A 12698-nucleotide genomic window follows, 5' to 3' on the forward strand; every position below is an offset into this window, starting at 1 on the left:
CATGCCTACTCCTCAAGAACCTCCGCCAGTGCTGCAAATTCAGATAGCCAGGCTAGCAACAGGACAAACAGTTCCCCTCCGTAAGAACCTCTTCCAGTGCTGCAAATCAACACCAGCCAGGCTAGCAACAGGACAAACAGTTCCCCTCCTCAAGAACCTCTACCAGTGCTGCATATCAACACCAGCCAGGCTAGCAACAGGAAGAACAGTTCCTCTCCGTAAGAACCTCTTCCAGTGCTGCATATCAACACCAGCCAGGCTAGCAACAGGAAGAACATTTCCACTCCTCAAGAACCTCTACCAGTGCTGCATATCAACACCAGCCAGGCTAGCAACAGGAAGAACGTGTACACTCCCAAGAACCTCTACCAGTGCTGCAAATCAACACCAGCCAGGCTAGCAACAGGAAGATGTCCACTACTCAATAATCTCTACAAGTGCTACAAATCAACACCAGCTAGGCTAGTAACAGGAGGAGTAATGTCACTCCTCAAGAACCTCTAGCAGTGCTGCAAATCAACACCAGCTAGCCAAGCAACAGGAAGAACATTTCCACTCCTCAAGAACCTCTTCCAGTGCTGCAAATCAACACAAGCCAGGCTAGCAACAGGAAGAACAGTTCCACTCCTCAAGAACCTCTACCAGTGCTGCATATCAACACCAGCCAGGCTAGCAACGGAAGAACATTTCCACTCCTCAAGAACTTCTTCCAGTGCTGCAAATCAACACAAGCCAGGCTAGCAACAGGAAGAACAGTTCCCCTCCGTAAGAACCTCTTCCAGTGCTGCAAATCAACACAAGCCAGGCTAGCAACAGGAAGAACAGTTCCCCTCCGTAAGAACCTCTTCCAGTGCTGCAAATCAACACAAGCCAGGCTAACAACAGGAAGAACATTTCCACTCCTCAAGAACCTCTACCAGTGCTGCATATCAACACCAGCCAGGCTAGCAACAGGAAGAACGTGTACACTCCCAAGAACCTCTACCAGTGCTGCAAATCAACACCAGCTAGCCAAGCAACAGGAAGATGTCCACTACTCAATAATCTCTACCAGTGCTGCAAATCAACACAAGCCAGGCTAGCAACAGGAAGAACAGTTAAACTCCTCAAGAACCTCTACCAGTGCTGCATATCAACACCAGCCAGGCTAGCAACAGGAAGAACGTGTACACTCCCAAGAACCTCTAGCAGTGCTGCAAATCAACACCAGCTAGCCAAGCAACAGGAAGAACATTTCCACTCCTCAAGAACCTCTTCCAGTGCTGCAAATCAACACAAGCCAGGCTAGCAACAGGAAGAACAGTTCCACTCCTCAAGAACCTCTACCAGTGCTGCATATCAACACCAGCCAGGCTAGCAACAGGAAGAACATTTCCACTCCTCAAGAACCTCTTCCAGTGCTGCAAATCAACACAAGCCAGGCTAGCAACAGGAAGAACAGTTCCCCTCCTCAATAACCTCTTCCAGTGCTGCAAATCAACACCAGCTAGCCAAGCAACAGGAAGAACATTTCCACTCCTCAAGAACCTCTACCAGTGCTGCATATCAACACCAGCCAGGCTAGCAACAGGAAGAACATTTCCACTCCTCAAGAACCTCTTCCAGTGCTGCAAATCAACACAAGCCAGGCTAGCAACAGGAAGAAAATGTCCACTCCTCAAGAACCTCTGCCAGTGCTGCAAATCATCACCAGACAGTATAGCAACAGGAAGAACATTTCCACTCCTCAAGGACCTCTACCAGTGCTGCAAATCAACACCAGCCAGGCTAGCAACAGGAAGAACATTTCCACTCCTCAAGAACCTCTGCCAGTGCGGCAAATCAATACCAGCCAGGCTAGCAACAGAGAGAACATTTCCACTCCTCAAGAACCTCTGCCAGTGCGGCAAATCAATACCAGCCAGGCTAGCAACAGAGAGAACATTTCCACTCCTCAAGAACCTCTACCAGTGCTGCAAATCAACACCAGCCAGGCTAGCAACAGGAAGAACATTTCCACTCCTCAATAACCTCTAGCAGTGCTGCAAATCAACACCAGCTAGGCTAGCAACAGGAAGAACATTTCCACTCCTCAAGAACCTCTACCAGTGCTGCAAATCAACACCAGCCAGGCAAGTAACAGCAAGAACATTTCCACTCCTCAAGAAATTCTAGCAGTGCTGCAAATCAACACCAGCTAGGCTAGCAACAGGAAGAACATTTCCACTCCTCAAGAACCTCTACCAGTGCTGCAAATCAACTCAACACCAGCCAGGCTAGCAATGGGAAGAACATTTCCACTCCTCAAGAACCTCTAGCAGTGCTGCAAATCAACACCAGCCAGGCAAGCAACAGGAAGAACATTTCCACTCCTCAAGAACCTCTGCCAGTGCTGCAAATCAACACCAGCCAGGCAAGTAACAGCAAGAACATTTCCACTCCTCAAGAACCTCTATCAGTGCTGTAAATCAACTCCAGCTAGGCTAGCAACAGGAAGAACATTTCCACTCCTCAATAACCTCTACCAGTGCTGCAAATCAACTCAACACCAGCCAGGCTAGCAATGGGAAGAACATTTCCACTCCTCAAGAACCTCTAGCAGTGCTGCAAATCAACACCAGCCAGGCAAGCAACAGGAAGAACATTTCCACTCCTCAAGAACCTCTGCCAGTGCTGCAAATCAACACCAGCCAGGCTAGCAACAGGAAGAACATTTCCACTCCTCAAGAACCTCTGCCAGTGCTGCAAATCATCACCAGACAGAATAGCAACAGGAAGAACATTTCCACTCCTCAAGGACCTCTACCAGTGCTGCAAATCAACACCAGCCAGGCTAGCAACAGGAATAACATTTCCACTCCTCAAGAACCTCTGCCAGTGCGGCAAATCAATACCAGCCAGGCTAGCAACAGAGAGAACATTTCCACTCCTCAAGAACCTCTGCCAGTGCGGCAAATCAATACCAGCCAGGCTAGCAACAGAGAGAACATTTCCACTCCTCAAGAACCTCTACCAGTGCTGCAAATCAACACCAGCCAGGCTAGCAACAGGAAGAACATTTCCACTCCTCAAGAACCTCTAGCAGTGCTGCAAATCAACACCAGCTAGGCTAGCAACAGGAAGAACATTTCCACTCCTCAAGAACCTCTACCAGTGCTGCAAATCAACACCAGCCAGGCAAGTAACAGCAAGAACATTTCCACTCCTCAAGAAACTCTAGCAGTGCTGCAAATCAACACCAGCTAGGCTAGCAACAGGAAGAACATTTCCACTCCTCAAGGACCTCTACCAGTGCTGCAAATCAACTCAACACCAGCCAGGCTAGCAATGGGAAGAACATTTCCACTCCTCAAGAACCTCTAGCAGTGCTGCAAATCAACACCAGCCAGGCAAGCAACAGGAAGAACATTTCCACTCCTCAAGAACCTCTGCCAGTGCGGCAAATCAATACCAGCCAGGCTAGCAACAGGAAGAACATTTCCACTCCTCAAGAACCTCTACCAGTGCTGCAAATCAACTCAACACCAGCCAGGCTAGCAATGGGAAGAACATTTCCACTCCTCAAGAACCTCTAGCAGTGCTGCAAATCAACACCAGCCAGGCAAGTAACAGCAAGAACATTTCCACTCCTCAAGAACCTCTATCAGTGCTGTAAATCAACACCAGCTAGGCTAGCAACAGGAAGAACATTTCCACTCCTCAAGAACCTCTACCAGTGCTGCAAATCCACACCAGCTAGGCTAGCAACAGGAAGAAAGTGTACACTCCCAAGAACCTCTAGCAGTGCTGTAAATCAACACCACCCAGGCTAGCAACAGGAAGAACATTTCCACTCCCAAGAACCTCTAGCAGTGCTGCAAATCAACACCAGCCAGGCAAGTAACAGCAAGAACATTTCCACTCCTCAAGAAACTCTAGCAGTGCTGCAAATCAACACCAGCTAGGCTAGCAACAGGAAGAACATTTCCACTCCTCAAGAACCTCTACCAGTGCTGCAAATCAACTCAACACCAGCCAGGCTAGCAATGGGAAGAACATTTCCACTCCTCAAGAACCTCTACCAGTGCTGCAAATCAACACCAGCCAGGCAAGCAACAGGAAGAACATTTCCACTCCTCAAGAACCTCTGCCAGTGCTGCAAATCAACACCAGCCAGGCTAGCAATAGGAAGAACATTTCCACTCCTCAAGAACCTCTGCCAGTGCTGCAAATCATCACCAGACAGTATAGCAACAGGAAGAACATTTCCACTCCTCAAGGACCTCTACCAGTGCTGCAAATCAACACCAGCCAGGCTAGCAACAGGAAGAACATTTCCACTCCTCAAGAACCTCTGCCAGTGCGGCAAATCAATACCAGCCAGGCTAGCAACAGAGAGAACATTTCCACTCCTCAAGAACCTCTGCCAGTGCGGCAAATCAATACCAGCCAGGCTAGCAACAGGAAGAACATTTCCACTCCTCAAGAACCTCTAGCAGTGCTGCAAATCAATACCAGCCAGGCTAGCAACAGAGAGAACATTTCCACTCCTCAAGAACCTCTGCCAGTGCGGCAAATCAACACCAGCCAGGCAAGTAACAGCAAGAACATTTCCACTCCTCAAGAAACTCTAGCAGTGCTGCAAATCAACACCAGCTAGGCTAGCAACAGGAGGAACATTTCCACTCCTCAAGAACCTCTACCAGTGCTGCAAATCAACTCAACACCAGCCAGGCTAGCAATGGGAAGAACATTTCCACTCCTCAAGAACCTCTAGCAGTGCTGCAAATCAACACCAGCCAGGCAAGCAACAGGAAGAACATTTCCACTCCTCAAGAACCTCTGCCAGTGCTGCAAATCCACACCAGCTAGGCAAGCAACAGGAAGAACGTGTACACTCCCAAGAACCTCTAGCAGTGCTGTAAATCAACAGCACCCAGTATAGCAACAGGAAGAACATTTCCACTCCTCAAGAACCTCTACCAGTGCTGCAAATGAACACCAGCCAGGCTAGCAACAGGAAGAACATTTCCACTCCTCAAGAACCTCTAGCAGTGCTGCAAATCAGCACCAGCCAGGCAAGCAACAGGAAGAACATTTCCACTCCTCAAGAACCTCTGCCAGTGCTGCAAATCCACACCAGCTAGGCTAGCAACAGGAAGAACGTGTACACTCCCAAGAACCTCTAGCAGTGCTGTAAATCAACACCACCCAGTATAGCAACAGGAAGAACATTTCCACTCCTCAAGAACCTCTACCAGTGCTGCAAATGAACACCAGCCAGGCTAGCAACAGGAAGAACATTTCCACTCCTCAAGAACCTCTGCCAGTGCTGCAAATCAACACCAGCCAGGCTAGCAACAGGAAGAGCATTTCCACTCCTCAAGAACGTCTACCAGTGCTGCAAATCAACACCAGCCAGGCTAGCTAAAGGAAGAACATTTCCACTCCTCAAGAACCTCTAGCAGTGCTGCAAATCAATACCAGCCAGGCTAGCAACAGAGAGAACATTTCCACTCCTCAAGAACCTCTGCCAGTGCGGCAAATCAACACCAGCCAGGCAAGTAACAGCAAGAACATTTCCACTCCTCAAGAAACTCTAGCAGTGCTGCAAATCAACACCAGCTAGGCTAGCAACAGGAGGAACATTTCCACTCCTCAAGAACCTCTACCAGTGCTGCAAATCAACTCAACACCAGCCAGGCTAGCAATGGGAAGAACATTTCCACTCCTCAAGAACCTCTAGCAGTGCTGCAAATCAACACCAGCCAGGCAAGCAACAGGAAGAACATTTCCACTCCTCAAGAACCTCTGCCAGTGCTGCAAATCCACACCAGCTAGGCAAGCAACAGGAAGAACGTGTACACTCCCAAGAACCTCTAGCAGTGCTGTAAATCAACAGCACCCAGTATAGCAACAGGAAGAACATTTCCACTCTCAAGAACCAGTGCTGCAAATGAACACCAGCCAGGCTAGCAACAGGAAGAACATTTCCACTCCTCAAGAACCTCTAGCAGTGCTGCAAATCAGCACCAGCCAGGCAAGCAACAGGAAGAACATTTCCACTCCTCAAGAACCTCTGCCAGTGCTGCAAATCCACACCAGCTAGGCTAGCAACAGGAAGAACGTGTACACTCCCAAGAACCTCTAGCAGTGCTGTAAATCAACACCACCCAGTATAGCAACAGGAAGAACATTTCCACTCCTCAAGAACCTCTACCAGTGCTGCAAATGAACACCAGCCAGGCTAGCAACAGGAAGAACATTTCCACTCCTCAAGAACCTCTGCCAGTGCTGCAAATCAACACCAGCCAGGCTAGCAACAGGAAGAGCATTTCCACTCCTCAAGAACGTCTACCAGTGCTGCAAATCAACACCAGCCAGGCTAGCTAAAGGAAGAACATTTCCACTCCTCAAGAACCTCTAGCAGTGCTGCAAATCAACACCAGCTAGGCTAGCAACAAGAAGAACATTTCCACTCAAGAACATACTGCTTACTCTACAAATTTCTACCAAATTACCTGCAAATTATACGCTAGATGTGGGTAAGGCACATGTTCATACAGCAGTGACACCTGTCTACCTGCTACCTATACACAGTACCATGGGATATATGTGGGCAGGATATATACCCATATAGAATCCACACCTGTCTACCTGCAGCCTATACACTGTACCATGGTACATATGTGGGTGGGATACATGTCCATATTGAATCCACACCTGTCTACCTATACACAGTACCATGGGATATATGTGGGCAGGATATATACCCATATAGAATCCACACCTGTCTACCTGCAGCCTATATACTGTACCATGGGATATATGATATGATCATTTATTTATATAGCACCTATACACAATGTGTTTCAAAGCGCTTCAAGGCAAGGGAGGGAACAAGGGAAAATACAAACACATTCATACAGGCCATGAACAGGAAGGATTTGAAATTAACTATCGTACTCGGCCAGACGACATTTCAGATAGTGCAAGAGCTAAGACATAGATAAGGAAGGGAGGGGGAGAGTGGGAAGAAAATGGAAACAGACAGGCGACTACCGTATTAGGCCTGACAACATTTCTGATAGAGCCAGAGAAAAACAAAAGGTGAGGGAGAGTGGCGCAGAAAGGGAGGGGAGGAACAAAACAAGCGACTATCGTACTAGGCCTGACAACGTTTCAGATAGTGCTGGAGGGAAGGAGGGAGGGAGGGGGGCACAGTAAGGGGAGGGGGCGGAAACAGACGAGGTTGCTGTTATACTAGGTCCAGGGACAATTCTGATAGAGTAAGTGAGTAGAAGAAAGTAAGGGGAGGAGATGGGAAAAGGGAGAGGGGAGGAGAGAATAGAGAGTAAGCAGTCAATAAGAGTAGAGAACCAAGATGGGAGAGCGAATACAACATGCAGAAGTCAGTAGTAGCACATAATGTTGCAAGCCAGGATACAAGATAAAGATGGGAACAGCATGATTCATGGTCACCGTGAGTACAAGATGCAAAGGAAGTCCAGCATGAGAGTTGAGAAAGATTGACGCACCGTGAATCAATGAAGTCCATAAAAGTAAAATCCAGCATTGGCCACAAGACGGTGATGGTGAAACCGGAAAGTTGCAGGACAGACTCTTGTGTGCGGGAAGGGGGGGGCTCAATGGAACAACACAGGGGGACCAGAGAGGGTGGGGATGACCCGTGGGGACAGAGGGTGTAAACACATGTTGGTGCATGCTTACCTGCTGTTTTAGCAAGGGTTCGGGTCCTGGATCGCCCTGGTCTGAACAGGTCCAAACAGGAATTACCCTTTTCGTTGACTGCCCTTTGCTTTGGACGCCTGGGTGAGAGACACCCTTTATCTAAGAGTCAAGAGCAGGAAGGAAGAGGCAGGGCTAAGAAGGTGGGTGGTGCTTAGGCCAGGTGACCTAGATCCACTTGCACCTGCTCCCCAGCTGCAAAGGAAAAGAAGCTGGAGGGCGCCTCCTTAAGTAGGGAAAACCTACCTGCTACCTAAACACTGTACCGTGGGACATATGTAGGTGGGATGCATGTCAATATAGAATCCACACCTGTCTACCTGCCACCTATTCACTGTACCTGGGATATATTTGGGTGGGATGCATGTTCATATGTAATCTATACCTGCCTGCTCTCTATACTCTGCACCATGCGATAGATGTGGGCAGTATATAGACTCATATAGAAGCATCATGGCACTAGAACAGAGGGGCAACAGAGTAACATCTTGTGGAAACAAAGAACAGGCAACAATGAATTCTAGCCATCGTGCAGGAAACATACAGTGCACATGTAAAGCACATACAGTGCACACGTAAAGCACATACAGTGAACATGTAAAGTAGGCTCTAAGTGTAGCCATATTTGTCAAATCTACCCTGGTGAAGTAATCATTGCGGGACATATACTCAGAGCTTTAAATAGAGCCTTTTTTAAATTCTTATTGAAAGCAACATTTTAAATTATGTTTTATTTGATGGCCTGAAATGAAAACATTCAATCAGACTTTCTAATTACTAGTCATTTGTTAAGCAGTTTTAGCACCCTGGTGGGGGCGCCAGCCGATCAGGTGGCTAGGGACGTGGGCTGAAACCTACTATCTCACCCCACGTTCTAAGCCATTTGACGGCTGATTTCCCCTGCCGCTTTCTTCCCCACCCTCCATCCCTCTTTTTTAACACCTTCCAACCCCCCACTTAGCAGCGGCGGCCCTCGCCGCAGCCGCTCCTCGGCTCCTGCTGGCCACCATGGAAAGGTAAGAGGGGCTCCATACGGAGCCCAGCCTTCCCTTTCCATGGCAAACATCTTGGGAAAGTATTTTACTTCATTCTACGGGACGTGTGCAGTGTCCCGTTGCACGAAGGAAAATACTTTGTTTTTTAGCACCCTGGGTTTCCACTTTGGCAACCCGGGTGCTAATAGCCTTAAGCCCCTGTTCCAAGGGCTGGAACGGGGGCGTAACGGCCCGGAGCTGGGGGCGATAAGTTTTGCTGCCAGGCCGTTACCCGGAACGGGGATTAACTCCATAATAATATATAATACAAATATATACAATGGATGGGTAAACTATATGCACAGCCATTATGGACAGCTGAAATAACGGCTGCCATCAGACCAGACTCGGCAACAGTGAGTTAGCTTCACAGGCATCATGTCTAAGAAAGATCCTCGTCAGGAGAAGTGAAAAGGAGCGAATAAACCAGAATCGACATGAAGGAGAGCCGGGAATGTGCCACTCGCCCCATGGGGATTGGACAATCTGAAATTACTGATGGGGTATATATCACCTGACCATCCTCTGTCATGTGATGGGGCCAAAAGAGCATGATGGGAAGGGAGCTGAACTAAGAGCTCTTAGACCAATCCAGAAGCTGAGATAAAAGGAGAAAACTTACAAATGAAAACAGAGAAAGGGGATTATTACCGAGTCTCCCAACAAGAGGCCGGCATCGACGGGAGCAGAAGGAATCAAGCTGCTGTATTGAGAGACTGGATTGCCCCTGACACCTGGTACCAGGCTGCCACGTGAGAAGGCTGATGTCTGTAGGACCTGTGTACTTGTGCTAGACAGCTCAGGTGAGGGGTATTGATGTGTTCCGAATTGTCTGAGACTCTTTATAGTTTTATCAGAATAAATCATCATTCTTGAAATGTGAAGATAGTGATGTAATAACTCATAACATTTTTCAACTTCTGAAACATGCAATGTCAAACACAATTTGCCTACAAAACGACCCCATATGCATGTTTGTACATTCCCAAAACACATTATAAAAGGCTGCATCATATATGATGGGGAAATTAAATCCTAGACATTTAAACTTCTATAAATGATTATATAATACTGATATTAAAGAATATTTCTAATGAATACATTTCTCCCAGATGCCTCATCTTTTTAAGTCTTCTTAATATACAGTGTTGACCACCACCAGGGGGCGCTGTGCAAGTCTGAGGTCCACTCCATCACAGCTCCTTTGCATACTTTTGTGACAAAGGATGTTGTCCATTTATACACGTGGAGCCACTAACTCAACCTACTTCAGATTATTTATTTTTTTGTTCACTCACTGTAGGAAGGTTTTTTTCAGAAAACAATGATTATCTTTCATGATCTTAATGTTAAAGGACATTTGTACCGTGCACTATCACCACCGGAGTGGTCCCCTGGCGGCTCTGAAAGAGGAGGGGAGGTTGAGTTAGTGGGAGGAAGCAGGAAAAGTGCCGGAGAGCAGTGATGTGCTGTTGGCGGCCTCAGCCCGGTGGGTCTGTTGGTTGGACCTGGGGTGTTTGCGGCTGGCAGTCATTGTGTGCTGTTGTGCAAGTCTATGTGTCTTTTTTGTTTTGTTGTTGCAGTGTAGTGAAGTTAGTGCGGTTTGTTGTGCTGTAGGTTTTGGTTGTGTTGGTTTGGAATGTGAGAGGTGTATGCAGAGGGGAAATTGTTAGTGGAGTTGGTTAGTTGGCATCTCTATCCTGAGTAGAGACGCTGGGCTTGTGTAGTCTCCTCTGATGCCTGTCCTGATCTGGGTCCCTCTGACATTCAAGGTTCCTTACTCCTCTGGTGCCCTCCTCTATCAGGCTCTCTCATAGCCCACCTGTCCTCCCTTCATGCTCCTGTGGCCAGTGCACCAGCCGATGTCAACGAGTCGGGTTGTGTGCTAATTGCCAATATCTCGGCAATTCCACAACACTGTGGTAGCTGGTGATAAATAAGGGGCGGGTGCGGTAGTTGACTCGGTCTCCGTGGGTGTCGTCTGAGTTCCAATCTATCCGGTGTCACCCGTCCAGGTGCCGTGGGAGCTTCCCCGTCATTTCTGGGGCTGTACATGTCCTTTTCCGTTTTAGTCATCCTTTTCTCTGTTTCGGTTTTCAGTATGAATCAGTGGTGTTGAAGAGCCAGGTTTTTAGTATTTTCCTGAATTTTAGGTGATCTTCGGTGTTTCTTATTTATTTTGGTATGTTGTTGTTAGGCAGAAACCTGTGTAGTTCCCTCTGGGACTAGTGCAAAAGATTTAAGACTACAGGTGGTTGGCAGTAAACCCAATTGGTAGCAGTCTGTACCACCCAGATCTACCTGGTAGCTGTGGCTGAGCAGTCAGACTTCCCTCAAGAAGAGTTAGGCAGTATACAGAGTATTCACAATAGGTCAAAAGAACACAGTAGAACAAGTAAACACTGAACAGAGATTGGTGTAAAAGAGATAATTATTTATTTAGAACCCCATCTAGTAAAACACACAGGCACTAATGTTAAGCAGTTCAAAAACACGGTCACTAAATATATACACTCCCTTAAAAGAATATTAGACAATTCTTAAGTAAAGCCCCACTTATTTTCAGACAGCGTTGAGCGCTTAACGCAGATGGCACTCTAATAATTTGTTTTAAAAAGGGAGAGAAAAGCAGAGTATAATTTGAAACAGATCCCAACACTTTCACAAGAACACAACAAGAGAGGAAGGCAAAGTAAAACCGTGAAGTTTGAGTTCAGAAGGACGGATCCACTTTAAGAGGATCAGAACGAAATGTGTCCAAGGTCACACGGTTGAAGTGCACAAAGGTTCAGAAAGAGTTGGACCAAAGAAAGGGACCAGTTAGATGGCCAAGGCGGCCAGCCCAGTCCAGAAGGTTAAGGGATTATTATTACCTTGTATCAATCTTTAGAAAGGGAGACCAGGCGGACACGGTACCTTAAAGTGGTGAGAATACTCCAGCGGGGACAGTTGTTCCTGGCAGCGGATGCAAATTGGTGCTTCGTCTGGGGGAAGAGAGAATCACGTCGGGGAGGAAGACAGGAGTCTGTTGCACTGCCAGGGAAGAAACCAGCCACAGAGTTCTCAGGTAAAAGGAGCGGTCCTTTTATTTGCGTTCCAGTGGTAAGTGGCTATCAGGTTGCCGGGGTGCTTGGCACGGGCAATTCGACCACAAGATGTCCTGGGATGCGAGGGAAAGAAGGTAAACTGGTTGTGCCCACCAGTCAGGGGAAAAAGCCTCTCCAGCCGGGAGATCTTCTCTGTCGTCGGGAAGTGGTGAGTCTGTTCCCCAGGGCTCCAAGGTCGGCTCAGCTTCTCCATCGTCGGATTCTCAGGTCCTGTGGCGACTTCTGAAGTTCCAGTCCCCAAAGCCCTGCTTTTATGCAGCATACCCCCATTCACTCAGCCTAGCTGTCACTCAAACACTTGGGCCAATCACACAAGAGTGCGACTTGCGTTACCAAGGTAACTCAGTCCAGGGTGCCTAAACCCCCTCCGACACCCCTTGTGGTACCCAGACAGAGTGGCACCACTTTTGGAGGCTTCTGTGGAGAAGCCTGCCAAAATGTTGTACAAAGGGCTCGACTTGGGTTGGAGTCACAGAAGAGAACACAAACGCCATTTTAGAATCGAGTCCTGGCAAAAAATACCAACCGGCGAATTAATATTAAATAAATAAACCGGCGGTATGTTCGAGGCTATGAGAATTAAATAATTAAAGTTGGTAGCCTCGAACAATGGGAAAATCCCATAGGGATATATTCGCGGTCGAATATAAAAAGTAGTATCCACTGCCACCAGCCAAAACTCGATCAGGGGGGACGGAAACGTGCCCCCTCAACTAACAGACCCTGGGGCAATCGAATTGCCCCGACCAGTACGTCCACAATATGATGGTTTGTACCGGTTTCTGTTAATAATTTGGGACTAGTAAAGCCAATGGTGACTTTACATGCCCTGGGAGACAGTAGTCAGTCC

At 47.7% G+C, this 12698-nt stretch overlaps 1 protein-coding gene across 3 annotated transcripts in view; it reads right to left on the minus strand.

The window, feature by feature from the left end:
* LOC138511129 (NACHT, LRR and PYD domains-containing protein 3-like) overlaps positions 1–12698 on the minus strand; it is a 1063058-nt gene that overhangs the window by 108071 nt on the left and 942289 nt on the right. The window lies entirely within an intron of this gene.

The sequence above is a fragment of the Ambystoma mexicanum genome, chromosome 6p (genome assembly GCF_040938575.1).
Source record: "Ambystoma mexicanum isolate Mex_15411 chromosome 6p, UKY_AmexF1_1, whole genome shotgun sequence".
Lineage (NCBI taxonomy): Eukaryota > Metazoa > Chordata > Amphibia > Caudata > Ambystomatidae > Ambystoma > Ambystoma mexicanum.